This window comes from Protopterus annectens, chromosome 1.part1 (assembly GCF_019279795.1).
Source record: "Protopterus annectens isolate FY-2018-M chromosome 1.part1, PAN1.0, whole genome shotgun sequence".
Lineage (NCBI taxonomy): Eukaryota > Metazoa > Chordata > Ceratodontiformes > Protopteridae > Protopterus > Protopterus annectens.
In genome coordinates this window covers 1,102,372,695-1,102,389,837 of record NC_056726.1, presented here as the reverse complement: position 1 = coordinate 1,102,389,837, position 17,143 = coordinate 1,102,372,695, and positions in this window count along the sequence as shown.

Below are 17,143 nucleotides of genomic sequence, written 5' to 3'. Positions count from 1 at the left end.
ATTAACAAATAGTGCAGTAATTACACAATTATAATATTATGCAACAACTGCATCATTTAAGTATATTGCAACAATTGTACCAAACCCCCTGTGGCAGAAAACAGCCATGCACCACTGTAATATCATGCAACAACTGAATCATTAAAATGTGCTACAACATATGTACCATCCATTTGTTGTATTAAACAGCCATAATATTGCCATATAGTGCCTCTATTGCTTAACTATGTGAGTCTAAGCAAGTCACTTCATCAGACATTGCTTCTGAGCCAAATCTAAAAGTGGTTCATGGAGATCAGTGATCTACCCTGCAAAAAATGCAAATAAAATCAATAAAATAGGGCTACAACACAATTACACAAATAAAATATAATGCAACTACTATGCCATTTAAATGTGTTACAACAAATTTACCATCCCTGTTGTATAAAAAGTCATATAATTAACAAATAGTTCAGTAACAATACCATTATAATATACTGCAACAACTGCATAATTTAAATGTGTTACAAGAAAAGTACCATCCCTCTGTGGCATAAAACAGCAAGATAATTAACACATAGTATTGTAACCACACCATTATAATATGACACAACTATGTCATTTATTTATGTTAAAACAAATGTGCCATCCCTCTGTGATATAAAACAGTAATTACACTATTATAATGCATCAACTGCATCATTTAAATGTGTTACAATAAATGTACCAGCCTAACAAGATGCATTATCCTTTATCCTTCTGCTTTTTACCACTACTACTTCTTAATTTATACAATCTTTACTACCTCACCCAACCTGTTAACTCCCACCACTCACAATCCTTCCATATAACCAACCATCTTAATTCCCCTCTCTCATACTCTAACACTCCTATTTCCCCCCGTCTTTATCCTATAAAAAAACTTCTACTCTTCCCATACAAGCTCATTACTTCTCTAAATCATTCTACCCCCATAGGAACCAGTAAATCCTTCAAAATCATATTAGAACCTAATCTATCCACTAAACTGTCCAATTACCTATCCAATCCAATCCTACATCTGATAACCAGTCTATTATCAGGCGATATCCATCTCAACCCAGGCCCCCCACCACACCTACTACAGGCAAGTCCATACTACTAACTTCTTTAAACTCCCAAAGTATAGTAAACAAAGTCCCAAACCTCCATGCCTGGCTTATACACAATAAACCTGACTTCCTATCCATCTCTGAAACATGGCTCAAACCCCATATAAAAGACTCTGAATTAATTCTGCCAAACTACTCCATCATTAGAAAAGACAGGTCCCACAAAAAAGGGGGAGGAGTAGCTCTCCTATACTCATCTTCCTTGTCAGTTACTCCCTATAATAAACCTACTCCACAATTTAACAATGCAGAAGTACGTCTCACACTTCTACAAGTTAACAAACACAAAGATATACGTATAGCTTTCCTCTACATCCCTCCAGGGGATAATATCTCTACACTTGAAGATATCCTCTCCTGGCTCTCCAACAATATCAGCAATGAAACAATAATCTTAGGAGATATGAATATTAACTGGGCCTCCATTCAGTCTTCTACAAACCCACTTAACATCAACCTCTACAATTTTTCCTCAGCTGATCAACTCTGTAACACGCCCCTCCGATAACCCCTCTAGCGGCAGTATTCTGGATTGGATTCTAGTCTCTCATCCCCATTATTTCTCTGACAGTGGCACTCTTCCCGATCCCCTTAGTGACCACTTACCCATCTTCACTCACCGACTCACCCAAATTCTACATCGCACTCATAATTACATCACTATCCATGACCAAAAAAACTTTAACCCAACAGCCCTTTCAAACTCCCTAAAAGCAAAAAACTGGAACACTCTAAAAACATTATCTCTAGATAATGCAGTTGCCCACTTCAACTCAACATTCTTGAAACTACTAGACTCCCAAACTCCCTTAAGGACAAAGAGGATAAAAATTAAAACTGCCCCTTGGCTTACCCAAAACACACTATCAACCATGTGGCACAGAGATAAAGTCTGGGCACATTACCAGAAAAACAAGAGTCCCCTAATCCATAATGAATACAAAATACTTCACAATAAAGTAAAAAAGCTCATCATCTCAGATCAACAAAATTATTTCACCATACTCCAAAATAATAATAAAACAAACCCTCAAAATTTCTGGAAAGGTATCACTACACTTCTTAACCCCAGCAAACCAGTCACCCCCACACCAGACACTAATGCTCCTGACTTAGACTTAGCTACTAAGTTTAACTCTTTTTTCATTGAATCTATTTCCAAATTAACCTCTACATTCTCAAACACCACCACAATCTCCAATACACCCCTACCCTCTCCTGCTAACACTCTACCCTGCACCATTACCACTCCCTCATTGCCATCTGCTAACTCCCTATCCTCCACCCCGTCTCCTAGTCTGACTTCAACATCCTCATCTCCTCTAAATACCCCCCTTCCCACTCTCCCTTATTCTCATTAAAACCTATACCCACCTCCTTCTGAAACTGAAACCATGCACTAATGCTCCTGACAACATCCCTTCTTACTTTCTCAGTAAAGCTGCTGAAGCAATTGCCTACCCCATTAGCATTCTAATCAACCGCTCCATCCACGAATGTATAGTACCTCAAATCTGGAAAAAGGCCTTTATCATACCTTTACATAAAGGTGGCAACAATAACAATGTTACTAATTTCCACCCCATTGCCATCTTGTCTCCCATCTCCAAACTCCTAGAAAAATGTATCCAACATTAACTCCTACCACATCTCTTAGATAATCACCAACTAAACCCTACACAACATGGATTCAGACCAAATCATAGCACTATGACAGCCCTCCTCTCCTTCCTTGAAACTCTAATTAAAGCTCGCGACTCTGGCCAGATTGTTTCTACCCTTCTTCTTGACCTCTCTAAGGCCTTTGACACAATCTCACACAGCCTGCTTTAACTAAACTCTCACAACTTAACCTTTCTCCCTCCTCTTTAAACTGGTTCTCCAGTTACTTATCTGATATATATCAAGCAGTAAAATGGAAAAAGGCCACCTACTCATTTCTTAATACCCCTACCGGAGTTCCCCAAGGCTACATACTGGGTCTACTTCTCTTTAATGTATTTATAAAAGATTTCCGCAAGTCTATCCCATTCTCAAACATCATCCAATATGCGGATGATTCTACTATTATCTGCTCTGCCACATCCATCCCCACACTCCTAAAGCTTACTCAAGATGCCTTCTCAACCACTGAGCAATGGATGAGAAATAATCACCTAGCACTCAATGCCTCTAAAGCCAAACTAATGCTATTTACCCCCTCTAAAGTCACTTCCTTCAATATAAACACTTTCTCTATTACTAGCCAAAATAACTCACCTCTAGAACTGGTGACAGAGACCAAGTTACTTGGGGTCCAAATTGATAACCAGCTCCACTTCAAATCCCACCTTCAACTAAATATAAAAAAAAAACTTCAAAAACTAGGTATGCTCTACGGACAAAACCATTACCTTACACCTGCCACTAAAATCACTCTTTCTACTTCCTTTCTTATCCCCTCCCTTCTCTATGGAGCTCCACTCCTAAGTAATCTACAGTCCTCCCTAATAACGCAACTTTCCTCTTGCTACAACAAAATCACCAAATTCGCTACCAGTCACAAATCCTCCACCCACCACTGTTCCTCTCTCCAAAAACTAAAATGGCTAGAACTACCCAATCACCTCACCTACACTCAACTAAGTCTTGCACACAAGCTCATTTTCAACCCCTCCCTCTGTCCCTCCCTTTCTACTGCTTTTAAAATGCACCTACCTGATAGAGTATTAAGGTCCAACAATAAAAATCTACTAGAAATCTACATACCAACTCGTCCCCCAGCAAAAAATCTTCTATCCTATAGCCTAGCACGCCTCTGGAACTCCCTACCACCATCAATTTGCACAACCTGTAACCACTTCATTTTCAAAAAATCTCTCCATTCACATCTAGTATCTCAGTGGGAATGCTCTTGTTTCCACCCCACATAACTAACATTGGCAATCTCCATCTTCCTCCCTTGTCCTGCTTACACTAGAAATGTACTTATTATTTTCACCTAACTCCTATATTATTATTATTATTATTTCCTATGGTATTTTCAAAAATTCACTTGGCTGCACCTCCTAATATGTATGGTTCCTGATATATAATGTCTTTTCAGCATTTACTTTGCAACATTCCTCTCTTAGTCTGTATCATATGTAAGTTTCATCACAAGTCTATATTACCTCTAATGTTTCATGTACTACTGCAATTGTTTGTTTGAATCTTAATTTTTGTATAATAACTTACTGTAACCTAGATTATTTTGGAGCTTTTCTCCCCAGGACTCCATTGAAAATGGGTTCGTTTTGGCCCAATGGACTATCCTGGTAAACCAACTGAAAATAAATAAATAAATAAATAAATAAATAAATTAAGTTTATTTATTTATTGATAGATTTAGGATCATAGGATCATAGATCATAGGAGATTACTAGGCTAATGGCTCTGGAGCCCTTACAAGCCTAACCAAGAGTTTATCCCCAAAATAGAAACCTCAATCAGCACCTGTCAGTGAGGGACACAGATGGAACCTCTGTGACAAATTTGTGGTTGCCCAGCTACTCATTAAGGTTGCGCTTGAAGAGGGTCATCAACGTATTTTGTTTGACTTATATAGGTTCATAGGTTCATAGGTAGGTACTAGGCTATCTGCCCGAGGGCATTTATAAGCTTAGCCAGAGTGCGTCCGCTTTCGCTGCCCCATTGATTATTTAACTGAGCCTCTGTCAAGCAGAGCCAATGAAGTGATCCCAGGGGTGTACTTTCTGTTACCCATCCACTCGTCAAGGCTTCTCTTGAAGAGTGTTAGTGAGGGGCTCTGCCTAATGTAGTAAGAAAATTTGTTCCAAAGCATGAGGAGTCTCTGTCCGTGTCAGCCAGAGAGTCAGTTGTGGCTCCGAGATTGGAGTCATTGGCAAACTTGGTTAGCCATATTCCTCCTGTGTTTGTCTGTACTTCTGAGAAATATATGCCGAACAGTAGGGGTCCCAGAACTGAGCCTTGCATGACACCACTTGTGACTGGTTTAGAGTCAGACCTGGAGCCTGCTATTCTTACCATGTGAGTTCTGTCTGTAAGCCAGTTGGCAACCCATCTTGTGACGTAGGGATTTATGTTCAGGCTGGTGAGTTTTGCTATAATACCCGAGTGAGGAATGGTGTCGAACGCCTTGGCGAGGTCAAGGTAGGCTGTGTGAACCACCTTTCCCTCATCTATGGCCTTGGTAACTGTCTCGAAGAAGTCAACCAGGTTTAGTAGGCATGATCTGCCCTTAACAAAGCCGAGCTGAGTCGGGTCAAGTGTTTGCAGGTTCCCAATGTCTTTGTTAATGAGTTCCATGATGATATGCTCCATAGCCTTGCAGACCAGGCTAGTCAGGCTTATAGGGCGATAGTTACCAGGGTCAGTTGTGGCTCCTCCTTTGTGGAGCAGAATAACCATTGCTGTGCACCATTCTATGGGCACTTAGCCTGTGGAGAGACTGAGGTTGAACAGCATGTTTAGGTGGGGGGTTAATTCATTCTGTAGTTCATGCAAGACACAGCCTGGGACACCATCTGGCCCCATTGATGCTGTGCTTTTGGCTTTTGAAAGGGCTGTTTTCACCTGTGCTTCTGTGATTTCCAGGACACTACACTTTTCTGGTATTGTTGTGGGCCCTTTTGAAGGTGAGAGGAAGTTGAAGTTTGTACTGAATCTATCTGCCAGTATGTTGGCAATATCAGTAGGTTCAGTATATTTTGTGTTATTTTGCACTCTCTCAGAGCATATCTGTGAGTTGCCACTTAGATTTTTGACATAGCTAAAAAAGGCTTTGTGGTTATCTTTCAAGTCCTTGGCTATTTTTCTTTCGATGTTAGCCTTGGATGATTTTATGAGGGACCTTAGTTTCTTACTGATACTGATCAGAGATGTCTTTCCTTCTTGGGATTTGCTTTTTTCTGAACTAGTTTCCTCCTTTTGTTGTATAACCTGTTTATGACAGGGGTCCACCAGACTGGTTTCCTTCTCTGATGGGAGTGAGTCTTGGTTTTGCTAGAGATGGCATGATCCATGCATCCTTGTAGGTGCTCATAGAGTGCAATTGTAAAGGATTCTGCATCTTGGGCAGTGTTATCCTTTAGCGTGGGGGCTGTGAAACTTACCACCTCTGACTTAAGTAAGGTGAAGTTTGCTTTAGAAAAGTTTTTCACTGTGGTTTCCTTGGTTGGGGGTGGTGCTGGTGGGGTGTGGACATCCAGGGTGATTAGTTTATGGTCTGATCTAACCAGTGACAGGTTGACCTCCTGTACGGAGCACCTGTCGCCCATGTTGGTGATGACCAGGTCCAATATGTTGTGGCCTCTGGTAGGGAAGTTTACCATCTGATTCAGGGCATTTGACTTGATAAATTCCAGGAAGCGCTGAGCCTGGGAGTTTGTACTCAAGTAGTTTTCCCAGTTAATGTTAGGATAATTGAAATCTCCCAAGATCAGGGTGTTCGGTAGGACCTTCATGTTTTCCAGTGTCTCCAGAAAGGCGGAGTGGTGGTCCTGGGTCATGGAGCCTATGGGGAGTCTATTCCAGACACAGGGCAACCTCTGGGAGACAAACCTGTCTCTCCAGCAGGTTTTGTTAATGTCACAAATTAGATTTAAGCCTTTCGATCGGGTAATATGTGAGGAGTTAGACTTACCAATATGGAGCATTTGTAATAGAGCAGGGTCTGAGATTGCCTTGTAGGCAAGACACAGATCACCTCTGAGTGAAAAAAGTATAGTATGGAGATGTAAGGTATGAATAGGTATCTGTCCACATTTAGGGATATAGTTTATCCTGGTGTTGAACAAGAACAGAGCCAGTTTTTGGTTAGGAAGTCCTTTGGGATGGTTTTGAAGGATGGGGGCGGGCATGTACCTGATATATACAGATAAGTGGTTCCGGGCCTTAGCAACATGGTACCATTTTGTAGGTTTCTGGACAGACAGGAGTTTTTGGTCTTTGGATTTGTACTGACTGACTGGGAACATATTTGTCTAAAATGTTATTTAGTGCTGGATAATTTTATAGGTGATAGAAACTGTGTATATTAGTTGATGAGGTAGTTCTAACCAATTTAGGCTTTTTAGTGATATACAGTGGTGGGTTCTTAATGGGGTATTTGCTGCCAATGTAGCCTCTCTTTTATTGCATTATTCATGTTTTGACTTTTATGATGCCTAGAGGTTAGTTAGGATGAGAGCACCATAATGCAGTGAGGAGAGGAGATAAGTAATGGCAGGTGTAGTTTTAGTTGTGTTGGTGAGGAAGTTTTTGGCTTGTAAAGCATCCCTAGTTTTACTGATTTTTTTAATGCAATTTTGTAAATGTAGGTTGAATTTAAGATTATAGGTTCATAGGTATGTGCTAAGCTAGCTGGCCTTGAAGACCATTTTAAACATAGCCAGTGTTCCTTTTGTGTGTGAATTAGCCTGTACCATTTGGTTAGAGATTGGCCTTAACCATCACATGGTCGATGCCTTAGATAATTTAATGGAACCTATGCATTTGATAAAGCATTTAGAAGCTGCCTCTTCTCATTAGTAGTACGGGGACAGTTCTGTGGTCAATTTTCAGTTTCCCATCTATAAATCCAAGTTGTGGTTCAATATGAACAGTGATTATCTTTATTTTATGTGGATAGGGAGTCTGTTCCAGAACAGAGCATTTCTAATGTCATTTGACTTGCTTATGTGCAGTAAATCCATTAGTACTGGGTTGGAAGATGCTTTATATACCAAACACAGGTCACCTTTTAGCAGTCTGTTGGATACCAAGTATAGTGCCAAAACTTTCAGTCAGTCCTTTTAGGACATTTTCTTTAGGGCTTGTATCAATTTAATAAGGTATCTCTGTGGGTGTTCCAGTTGTTGCATGTGTCTGGACATATACATGACAATTGGGGGCATTAAATTCAATGACTGGCCTAATGAGGGCTGAGTAAAGGGGGGCAATAGTGTCCCTAGATCTAGACACAATTCCTTTCTTTATAAGCTGTGCAATATAGAAGGAGTTTCTTGCAACAATTGACACAGGACACTTCTATGGACTAGGATTGTAAAAGCTCCATGGCCATTTGCCTAGTACACACCTATGAACCTATGAACATGTTAATCAAAAGTTTGGTCACTATACAACTAGGTTCCCAAATCTGAAACAACTGAGTCATCTGTAATAGGTTCATAGCTTCATAAGTTTGTAGTAGGCTAACAACTATCATGGCCTTTACATGCCTAGCCATCCAACCCAAACCAGTTTTGTCCCCAAGTTCCTTGGATGCCTATGTGAAGACTGGTAGAGAAGGGGTGAAGACTGCCAGCCTAGTCAAATAGAATTTGATACGTAATTCTGGCATTTGTACATATAAATATAAAATACAGGCTTGTTTCTTAAATGAAAGAAAAAAACTGTAAAATGTGAACTTCAAGATTGTAGCAACATTGCCATCTGCTGTAAGGAAAACTAAGCCAAGCATTTCAAATGTTCTTTGAAATTAAAATTATGTTTTGCATGTCCTTTGAAGTTAGAATTTGAAGTTGATGAGTCTGGAGTAAGCATCCTGCCTATTGATTGAAGGCTAAAGTTAATGACCAGAATTTACATGTGGAATGTCCTTTATTGCTCTAAGTGTAAAATAATGTAAATGCAGTTTTGGTGTGCCTGGGAACCAGGAAAGTGTAAACAAATAATGTAATGTTTTAGCAGAACTGCAGTTTCAATTTAAACAGTGAGAATGAGAAATTATTAAGTATTTTGATCTTGGATATCTAACCTACAGCACTGCCTGTTGTCTTATGTAAGTTATCTTAGAAGTATGTTTTCTTGTAGAAATAGCTAGGACTATAACGATTAGACAAAGTGTTTTTCTGTTATGTCAGAACCGGCATTTATATCATGTTATCAAAAGATGAAAATAGCAAACACTATTACATTGAACCTAAAATATCTAAACCACAAAATATTGAACATTCAGAACAGCGAATTTTTTCCATAGGAAAAAAATCACTATTCCGAAACACATAGACACAACACAAGCACACAAAAAAAACAGCAATCCTCACACATACGCTTAAAATCCTACATCTAACCCTACACTAAACTGTACATACACTACTGTCTATCCACTTACCTTAACCCAAACCCTAACCCTAAGGTCCATCACTATTGCACACTCACCTAACCCACGCCCTAACCCTAACTCACTTTACCCCCCTAACCCTAAGTCTGTCACTATTGCACATACAACTGACCTGCGCCCTAACCCTAACTCACTTAACCCACCCCTAACCCTAATGTCCACACAATTGCACATTTACCTGAACCTGATCAGTACCTTTCCACCATAGTGCTGGAAATAGATAAGCCACAGAGCTGGCCAACCAAATTCTTTCCCTAGGAAAAAAATGATGTGTTCTGCAGCTTCACTGTTTTTAGCGTTCACTGAATAGGGGTCGATATTAGCACACTCAAAGTTTTTAAACTTTGATGTTCTGATATAGAACCCAGAACTGTACTACTGATTTATTTTAAGTTTCCATGTGATCTCTGAACTCTTGAATAGCACTGTGGTGTAGTAGTATTGTCTTGTGTTTTTAGTATTTATTATTAAATATTTTTCAACCCTTTTCAACTGTGACTGGTTTATGTAGAGATAAGTTAATCTCTAGAGTACATTGCATATTTATAGAGGTTACTGTCTAAGCCACTCCTATAGCTTTAGCCCTGGGCTATACTACCAATTGCATAATAATATTGCACAGTAATAATTAGACACCATTTTAAGGGCCTTTGGGTAGCTGATAATTGTTAGCTGGTGGTGGCAGTAATTACTACCATATAGTCTGGGTAAAGGGGCACAGCTGGAGAATCCTTGTCTGCCTTTCCCAGGAGTGTCTGTGATGTTGTATAAATACCTATCTCAAAGTGTGTGTGTGTGTGTGTGTGTGTGTGTGTGTGTGTGTGTGTGTGTGTGTGTGTGTGTGTGTATGTGTGTGTGTCAGCTACTTGGGTAGTGAAAGAAGCAGTGGTTGGACAGAGGTGGTACTGAAGGTTAGCGGACCATATAGCTGTACCAGTGGAGAGTCTTATTGGGGACCTGGGGAGCAAGGGAGCAACCAGCCCCAGACTGACTGTGTTCTCTGTGTGCATTTAAGGGAAATTGCTCTTTAATGTGTGCATTTGTTATTCTTTCCTCTTATATGAGATGCCCTCTCTGGTGTTAGTGGTGAGGACTGAGACTCCTTGATTGCTGGGCTGGGGAGCAGGTGTCACAGCATATATGGGTTATGTTAGTAAAAAAGTAGCAAAGGGTTATGTGTGTGTGTGTGGGGGGGGGGGGTGTTAGCTGGGGACATACTCCTAACTGCCCAGATTTTTGCAGAAAATGTCTGCATTTTTCACTCATATTATTGGTCTATCAGTCATAAAATATGTTTTTTTCAAGCAAATCATTGTGTTCTAAAGTCAGTAAATAATAACATACATTTGAGTTTCAGACTTTATATCTTTTAGAAAAAAGCACAGTAATGCAACACTTGTTATTCTAGAAACATTCCCAATTTGCAACAGCAGAATTTCAAATCTGTCCCTGATTTTGAGCCCTTGTCACCCCCATTATTTTTGGCTGTGTCCAGATTTTTTTGTGAAAGATGTTGCATGGAGATATTTGCTTACTGTTGATCTCTGTCCATCAGGGACACGAAGACAATACAGGGAAAGAATTTGTGATTTCTCATCCAATGATCAAGGTTTCTTTTGAATAGGATTAGGGGATGAACTCTACATCACATAGATGGGGTATCATGAGGGTACTTTGAGGCATATATCCGTCTCACCAGCATGTTCAATGTTTGCCACAGGCAATGTTAGAGTCCTTGGATCTGGTCATTTTTTGTTGCTTGTTTTCCAATGTGCAAGAGAGCCATCAGAGCTTGACCTGAGATTGTCTTATATGCTAGTCATAGATCATCTTTCAGTAATCTGTAGGAGACTGAGTATAGAGATAGGGCCTTAAGGCAACCTGTGTAGGACAGAGTATTCATGCCCTAGATTTTTTCTGGTGAGAAGCCTTTGAGGGAGTTCCAGCTGTTGCAAGTGTCTTTTTAGGTACATGCCAAAAAGAGCATTGTACTTAATAATGGGTCTGAAACAAGCTAAGTAGAGTTGTACCATGACCTCCTTGAACCTAGATGGCATGCTCTTGTTGGGCAACATACTATGCTTTGCTTACTCTCTTAGCTATGTGTTGATTGAAGGCCAGATTACTGTCTATGTATGCTCCCAGAGCCCTAACTATCAGGTCAACTCTTAGGGGTGTTTTATTGATGGAGTAATTAGCTTGGACAGATAATTTCCAAAATGCACTATAATGCATTTATTCACAGTGAGTTTTAATCCGTGGCTTTGGCACCAGTCATTTGTTTGTGTTAGACCTTCTTGTAGAATTTTGCTGTTGAGGTGGGAATAGCTTCCAATTTACAGTCATCTGCAAACTTGGTGAACCGGAGGTCTTTGACATTAGCCTTTACTTCTGAGACGTAGATGCCAAACAGGAGCAGGCCCAGCATTGATCCCTAAGGTACTCTGCTGATGACCAGTCTCATGGTGGAGGTAATCTCATTAGTCCTGACCACGAGTCCCATTTGTGAGCCAGTCAGCAATCCAATGAGTCATATAACAATTTATGCCTAGTTCTGAGTGTTTGAAAAAATTCCAGAGATGAGATATTGTATCAAACACATTGGCCAGATTGAGGTGGGCAGTATGCTCTGTTTTCCCCTCATCCATAGCCATGGTGACTCTCTCAAAGAAGTCAACCAGATTGAGTAGGCATGGCCTTCCCTTACCAAAGCCAAACTGGGATGGGTCCAGTGTCTGGGGGCTGGCAATGTCCTTGTTGATCATTTCCATCATAATTCATTCTATGGCCTTTCATATCAGACTTGAGAGACTGATGGGTCTGTAGTTTCCAGGGTCAGTTGATGGTCCACCCCCATGTAGAGGGATGGCCGGTGCAGCCCACCATTCACCTAGCATGTAACTAGTTTTGAGCCTGTTGTTGAAGAGTGCCTCCAGTGTTCCTGTTAGGTCTTGTTTTAGGATCTTCAGAAGGCTACGAGGTATATTGTCAGGTCCACTGAAGCAGTATTTTTGGCCTTAGTGAATGCCACCAGTTCCTTCCCCTCTTGACAATTGGGGTAATATGCTAGAAGAGATTTCACAGGGTGTAGTAGGGGGTAAAGTTAGAGCTAAATTTATCAGCCTGTAGATTTGCTATGTCACTGGTCAGTGAAGGTTATGCCATTTACCACCAGTTCTCCATACTGCTGAGTGTTACCTTTAAGGTTCCTGACATAGTTGAAGAAGGACATTTGATCCTTTAAGGTTCCTGACATAGCTGAAGAAGGACATTTGATCCTTTAAGGTTCTTGACATAGCTGAAGAAGGACATTTGATCCTTTAAGGTTCCTGACATAGCTGAAGAAGGACATTTGATTGTCCTTATCCTGGGATGCTATCCTGACCTCATAATTGACCTTCTTGGACTTTATTAATTACTTAATTTCTTGTTTAGCTGAATAAGGTTGCTGTTATCTTTATTAGAGCTGCTCCAATCTGCAACCAAATCCCTTTATCACTTCATAACACAATCTCCTAATTATTTAACATCACTCATTCTTACTTAACTACCACTCTTATAACCAATCAGGAATCTAACCTCCTAACTACTTTCCCATCCTATTGCACAAATAATCACCCTAAATTTCTCCCATAAACTAATCCCTCAAATCAAGCTATCACAGCTACACTAATCAGATTAATCAACCACCCACTAAAATGGCAGTACTTAATGTCATTATACCCCTAAACCCCTAAAAACAGCCCCTTCCCAGCTAATGGTAGCCCATGTCCATCAACAAACCACATCCATCAACTTCCCTTAAAGCCACACCGTTCAACTACAAATATCCCCAGATATTCTAAACATTACTTCTGTTGGACATCTAAATTATAAAATACCCCCTCTTAAAACTGCTACAAAAAACATCTATTACAAATATCACATACATTTATCCAAAATCATGCAAATACTAATAAACATAGTTTCTAAACTTATAATATAAAGTGACTTACACCCAAATCCCGGTTCTAACTACAGTGCTACTACCATCTCCCAAGTGCAAAATATACATAATCTACCTCATAAATGATCAGACCTATTATTATAAAGCTAAACCTCTGAAGTGCTCTTAATAAGGTCCAACAGTTTCAAGCTACTCTCTCCCACTCCTCCCCTGACTTAGCTATCTTAACTGAAACTTGGTTAAAACCACATATCTCAAATAATGAAATCTGCTCCCCAGGGTACAACATAATTGGGGCATATAGAAAAGAAAAAAGAGGTGGAGGAGTAGCCATTGTATTTAACAACAACCTGACTTTGCAATTAATATGTACAAGTATTCAAAATGTAAATAACATTGAGGTATTACTGACCAAACTTCGTCAACCAGAACAAATACATAACTATTATAGCTACCTACATCCCACCAGGCAGCAATTTTTCCACAATAGAAAATATCCTCTATTACATCTTAAATACCATCACTCAAGAAACTTCATTTAATGAGATTTCAATCTAGACTGGGCAACCTGCAACTCAGAAAAGCCCACTAATTACATCAACCTCTACAGCTTCACACAAATTATCCAGAATCCCACCAGAATTGATAAAAAAAATCAAACAGATGGTGTATATTAGATTGGACACTGACAAACTTTCCCTCCTTCTATTTTATTTATTTATTTTTTCATTTATTTATTTTTTTACATTTGTTGACCGGGTTTGTCCGACTAAGCCTGGGGAGAAAAGCTCCACATGTTCTACAGATTATAATTTACAAAAATAAGTAAACAATCAACAGCCGGTTTACAGAAAATATTCAAAGCAACATATACATGAAAAACAAGGATTTACTACAGTAAACTAATCATTATGTCTGCCAGATTTAGAATCCTACATCATTCAGAAGGGCTAACAATAGTTTTGTCACCAGACGTAAAGTCTTACATTATGCAGATAAGAATGTATGTAATGTGCTTATTACAGAGAAGTTAATGTGAGACAAGGTCTAGAAAGTTAAAGAAAGTTACATACGTTGGGAGCAGATAGAAGTGTGCAGTTAGGGTTGATAAGCTTTTTAAGGGGGGGGGGTACAGAGGCAACAAGTATTATTTAGTGGCTAGCTTGAATTAACTAAGTTGCTTGAGTGACCTGATCTCTAGTGGGAGGTTGTTCCATGCTTTGGAAGGATTATAGCTATAGAGAATGCATCCTCTCTTAGTTTTAGGTTTGTGGATTTGTAGCAGATCTAGGTTAGAGCTCCGGACAGATCTAGTAGATGAATAGTAGGAGATCACAGGTGATACGGTAGGACAGTAAGAAGACTGATAAAGGACTGAGTGGATGATCTGGGGTTGAGGGAGAAGAAGCTGATGAAGTAGTTCTACCCAGTTAAGATGTTTGAGTGAGAGACAGTGCTGTGACTTGTAAGTTTGTTGGGCTGCAAACTTGGCTATCTAGTTGTAGGTAGATTCAGGTTTGGCAAGGAGTGTGGAGGTGAGGTAAGTAAGAATTTGAGAGCCATATAATAGACTGGCTAGGAGGTAGGCATAAGAGAGAGTTACTTAAGCTTCACAGGTGAGAAACTTTTTGTTGCAGTAGAAGAGCACTAGTTTCTTATCAGTTTCCTTGATACAGTTGTTAATGTGTAGATCAAATTTAAGTTGATCTTCAGTGATGACACCAAGGAGTTTAGTGATAGTTTCCACCTCGACGTGTATTATTGAGGGACAGGATTGTGAAAGTGGAGTTATGTGGTTGCAGTTTTTAGGAAGAAAAATCAGTAGATTCGTTTTTTGGGGAGGGTTAAAAATAAGCTGGTTATCAGAGAGACAGTTTTCTACTGAGTTAAAGGAAGTCTATGTTGTAGAGATGAGTTTGGAGGGAGAATCATCAATAGTGATGACAGTAGAGTCATCAGCGTATTGGACCAGGGATGACTGAGGACAGGAAGAATAAAGATTAGTGAAGATGTTGAAAAGTAGTAGACCAAGGATGGAACTCTGAGGGACACCTATTTTAGTTGGGAGAGGAGAGGAGCATGCAGATTGCCACTTCACTGCTCGAAATCTGTCAGTGACATAGCAGGAAACCATGCAACAGTACCAGGGGAGAAGTTAAGGTTGGTTAGTTTGTGAAGAAGGAGAGGGTGAGAGATGGTGTTGAAAGCTTTAGTGGGATATAAGAATAGGAAGGAGATAAGTTTGTTGTTATTTCTGGGAAGGGATATGGTATTAAGGAATGATAGTAGGACAGTAGTAGTACTATTCTTTGGTCTAAAGCCATGTTGAGTAGGTGTGAGCAGATTTTCAGAGTAGGTAGCACATATCTTGTTTATGTATATATTTTTCTAGAACTTTAGTGAGAGGCGCGAGAATAGCAATTGGTCTAAAATTAGTGATGTCTGAAGAGTTACCTCCTTTAGGTATTGGTAGAGTGAAGAATTGTTTCCATATGGAAAGGACTTTGGACTCTGAAATGGAGTGGTTGATTAAGATAGATAGAGAAAGAGCAAGAGCGTCAGCAGCTAACTGAAGGAAAAAGGAAGGAATGTTGTCAGTAGAAGCTGAGGAAGGTTTGAGTTTAGAGAGTAGGGATTTGATGCAGCTAGTGGGTACAGGTTTGAGAGAAAAATAATTTGATAAGAGTATAGTGGGATTTAATAGAGTGGTTTGAAATATTACTAAGGGTAGATGAGTTGGCACTGGGGTTAAATAGTTTGGATATAGAGTCAAAGAAATATGTGTTGAAGGTGGAGGCACTATCTTTGGGAGTCTTATCAGGGCAAGGTTTGTGGGAGCAGGGACCACCAGGATGTAGTAGTTTAATGAGTTCCAGAATTTTGGGGCTTTAGATTCCAAGGCTGAGGGTGGATTATAGTAGAATTCTCTTTTATCTTTATTAATACACTTTTTGTTATGATTTCTAAGTTCTTTGTATTTTAGCAAGTTTGCAGGGAGCTTTGTTTTGGTCCATGTTTTCCATGCTCTGTCTCTATTTTTCATTAGGATGCAGGGGGTTTTTGATAGCCATGGAGGTATGTCAGATTTAATATGGACTGTGTGAAGTGGGGCAAGTGAGTCAAGAGTACTGAGAAAGGTGGAGTTGAAACTCAGGACAGCATCATCAAGGGGAAGTTAGGTTAGGAAGTTCCAGTTAACTTTAGAGACAAGAGATTTAAAGGTGTCTGGGTAGAAGTTAGTAAGCTTGCAGCATGTGATAAATCTATGCTGTTTAGTAAAGTGAGGGATATATCTAAGAACTTTTATTGGGGAGTAATCACTTTGTGTGTTGGAAAGGGTTTCAGGATTGTAATATTTAGAGAGATGAGAGGGCAGAATCCAGTTGATAAGGGTGCTGTGTGTATGAGAGATGTTAGTACGGGTGGCATCAGTGATTAGTTGTGTAAAGCAGTACAAGTTAATGTGTAAGGAAGAATTTGGGTTACAGATAGTTAACCAATTAATATTGACTAATGGTTTCATTAGGAATATGTTGAGAGAAGTATGAGAGGATGTTTTCCAGCAGAGGTAAGTTATCCCCTGGGGGAATGTAGATTGCTACTATGGTGATGGTGGTATGCATGTTAAATAAGAGGTTGGCTATTAAGTATTTCAGCAGAGGAAAAGGATGGGATAGTTTTATTAGATGTCAGAGTAAGGTGGTTAGAGTAAACAATGGCAAATCCACCACCCTTTTTCTTTTGGTGGTCAAGGCACAGTGTACTATAGCCAGGAGGGAGAAAGTCTTTCTCATGGTGTTGGGGCTTTAGCCAAGTTTCTGTTAGGGTGATGACATTAAGGGTGTGGCTTGAGATCCAAAAATTAAGTTTAATAACCTTGTGTAATATACTTCTGTTTTTTATTGAGTAAATGGAGATGTGTTTGTTTCGTGGGCAGAG